This window comes from Setaria viridis, chromosome 8, assembly GCF_005286985.2.
Source record: "Setaria viridis chromosome 8, Setaria_viridis_v4.0, whole genome shotgun sequence".
In the NCBI taxonomy this organism is placed as follows: Eukaryota; Viridiplantae; Streptophyta; class Magnoliopsida; order Poales; family Poaceae; genus Setaria; species Setaria viridis.
Genome location: NC_048270.2, coordinates 15894350 through 15897983, shown reverse-complemented (window position 1 = coordinate 15897983; position 3634 = coordinate 15894350).

Genomic DNA, 3634 nt, shown 5'->3' with positions numbered 1-3634 from the left:
AGCCACCAGCAAGTTGAGATCCAGATCCAAGAAGGGCAAGGAGCTCGAGTTGCCGGCGCCCAAGTGTGGCCTGATGAATCAGACAGTGCCGCCGCCTCCTGGGATCACCTGGCAGCATTTTGTGATGAAGGCGCCGGCGGTCCAGGCTTTGGTTTATGCAAAGTTTCTTCAACCAAGGGTTGAGCTTGAGTGGAGGCCCACATAAGGGAATGCGTGGCAATTCGAAGAGCACCCCAAGGAGATGGCGATGCTTGCTCATTTCATTGAGAGAGGACTGACGGTGCCTACTTCTGACTTCTTCAGAGGTATTCTCGAGTACTATAGTCTTCAGTTAGTCCACTTGAATCCGAATGGTGTGTTGCACATGGCTATTTTTGTACACTTGTGCGAAGTGTACTTGAGTGTTTTGCCTAGTCTGGATCTGTTTAGAAAGTTGTTTCGTTGTAAGCCACAACCCAGCGCGACTAGGATAGAAGTCTTTGGAGGGGCCAGGTTTCAGTTGAGGAACTCGAGTGCATATCTCGAGTATGATTTGCTAGATTCCCATGGTGATTGGAAGAAGAGGTGATTTTATATTGGCAATCATGATCCTGTCTTGCTAGTAGTGGGTGACTGAGCCCGAGGATACCCCTAAGATCACCAATTTGTTGGCGCAGATTTCTGAGTTGAGATCTTTGGGATTGACTGGGATTAATGTAGCTGCCAATTTTCTTAAGCACAGAGTTCAAGCTCTGTAGCAGCGTGCTCACCCAGGCTCCGAGTATACAGGCTTTGATGACCCGTCGCGTATGTCTCCTGAAGATATATTCGACGACGACGTGGAGGCGTTGTTGGGTAATTTGTTCAGGAACTATCAAGGAGTGCTAGTACTCCCAGGACTCCTTCATCAGTTTGATGGTTGGTATGGACCAACAGAGGTATTTTTGCTTCCCTTTGCTTATTTTGAGTAGTTGAAGGTGTAATAATACTTTCCGAGTAACAATGTTGTCTTGTGGTTTGTAGTCCCAGGTGCTACTTGGTTTCTTGCCCACGCATTTCGAGGGTAAGGAGGTAGCTGTGGTTAATACTGAAGAAGCGCCTTCTGCTCCTCCAGCTAAGAAACACCGAGTAGTGCAGAAGAAAGCCGCTACTCAGCATGCTGCGACTTCTTCGGGTTTGACCCTTGGGGGGTCGCAGGGTATCAAGGTGCGTAGTTGCGCGTTGCATTCGAGTACTTTTGAGTTTCTTGTTGACTTAGTCGTATTACTTGCATAATACTGACGATATTAGTCTGTGTGTTGAAACGGCCGCCGACTTGACCTTTGGCGATGATGAGGCTACTTCTAATGAAGTAGTCACGATTGCCAGGGACGTAGTTGCCAGTGTCGGAGCTATTGAAGAGCCGCCTGTGGAGGCGCCGTCTTTGAACTCGGGGTCAGCAGCCTCCGAGTAGGTAGCCTCTGCGCCGGTAGCCCCCGAGTTGGTAGCCCCCGAGCAGGCTACTGAGTCATCAGGTGATGAGGCCATGACTTCTGAGCTAGCAGATGCTATGAAGACACCGGGAGTGGCTGCTGACGCCTTGTTGTATGAGGATATTGCCGGTGGTAAGTACGCGATCTATTTTGATAGTCTTGCGTACATAGTCTCAACCTTGGTTCTTTCAGGACTTGGCGAAAGAGTGGAGGACCTTCCTCCCGTGGCCCCTGTGGTGCCGAGTATCCAACTAGTGGTAGCCGAGAAGAGGCGTGTTCGTTTACCACCATGATCATCTCGATAAGGGTTTGTGTAATCTTTCCTGTTGATGATTTTGTACTCTATAGACAGATGATGATCTCGTGACTTGGTCGCTCCATGGATGCTGAAGACATTATTCCCGTGGAGATGAGGATAGAGGCTGGTCCGCCGACTGCACTCTCTGGGCCCATAGTCGACTTGACTATGGATGATGCGCCTGAGATCGACGACACAAGTCGTTTAGGTGCTACTATATCCATGCTGCAGGAGGTCATCCGCTCGATAGAGGGCCCAACAGTCCTCGAGAGTTCTGGGGGTGTGCCGCCTTCAACGGCTAAAGTTGCATCGACTGTGAGTGCGACTGGTGCTGGTGCCTTGGCACTGGTTGTTGCAACAAAAATGGGTGAAGTCGGTGTAACAGGTGTGTTACTTGAGTGGAGACGTTTTTGGAAGGGGAACTCCCTTGTATCTAGTAGTTAATCATGATTTTTCTTGTCAGGGTCTGTTGTGGGTAAAGAGCCAGAGCCTGAAGTCGCCAAGAGTATTGGGGGTTCGATACTTGAGCTGCCACCAGAGTCAGAGATTAGGAGAGCTATCCAAAGCTTTCAGGTGCGTATAACCCATTTTCTTTGACTAATTGTGTTTTGACAAGTCTTGATGGCTTGTGTTTTGTTGTTGTAGGATCTGTATGATAAGGCCCAGAGAAATACTCGGGCTATTCAGGAGCATAGTGAAGTTGCACAGCGGGTAGCGCAACTGGAGCAAGAGTGTCACCGCTTTACAGATTCCTTGAATGTTCATGAGGAGGCTGCCAAGTCTTTTGCGATTGAGAGGAATGATCATGAAGTGCTCTAGAAGCGATTGGAGAATCGTTATAGATCTTTGAATCAGAGATATCAAGGTGAGTACTCATAGTTTTTTGAGTATGTTTGAGCATAGTCGTAGATTTTGATTTTGTGGTTTTTTTGGGACAAAACTTAAAAGCAAGGAGGCCGCTGCGAGTAGTCATTTGCTTGATTGGAGAAATGCTCATGATCGGGTAGCCGACGAGGCTGCCCATCTTAGGACATCATTGGCTGAAACTCAAGCGGCCTATGAGCATGAGAGGGATAGAAAGAATCGGAATGGAGTGATACTGGCATTGGCTATGGTGTCCTGCAGAAGCCATGGTAGAACTAATGAGAGGCTGGAAGGCGTCTCCATGAATTGACTAGTGCTGCTCAGGACGTAGTCAACGCTATTGCTCCACTCGAAGATGATGCTGAGCCTCGCTCGCTAGTCGAGAGACTAAGAGCTACCCCAGGTAGATTTGTTGGACTTTGTAAGATTCTTTGCAAGCAAGTCCTTGCAGTGGTCAAGTCATATTACCTGAGGGCAGACTTGATGGTGGCTGGTGATGGAGTTGCCCGAAACTGCACAGAGGATGCCTATGCGCAGTATCTTGAGGAGGCTGAGCCTATTGCGGTAAAGATGACCGAGTTCGTATCTTTGGAGGAACCCTAGTCTTTTGAACTTGAGCTGTATTTTTTGTCGAGTACTCGTGGGTGTACTCAAACAATTCTCTTGTAAATCTTGTTTTATTGAGAAGTGATCGATGATCTTTGTTTGATTGACTTTGTAGTCGTGAAAACAAATCCGAGTGATCGAATAGTCATTGTATCCGTTGCAGTCTCCAATTATTGAGGTTGCTGTTGAGGGTACTGTGACTATTATTGCCTTGTACTTGGGAGGATGCACGGGTGTACTGTTCACTTTTGTTTGTTGTGCTTAGTGCGGTCATGAGCGTGTTGTTAAAACGTCTGCCTGGCCCTTGTCAGTGCCTCAGGCTGATCGTCATGAGCAAGCAGTAACTGTGAGTAGTTGGCAGCTGCGGCCCTTTGGCTATAAATAAGCCCCTGGGTACTCGACCAGGATCATGCCC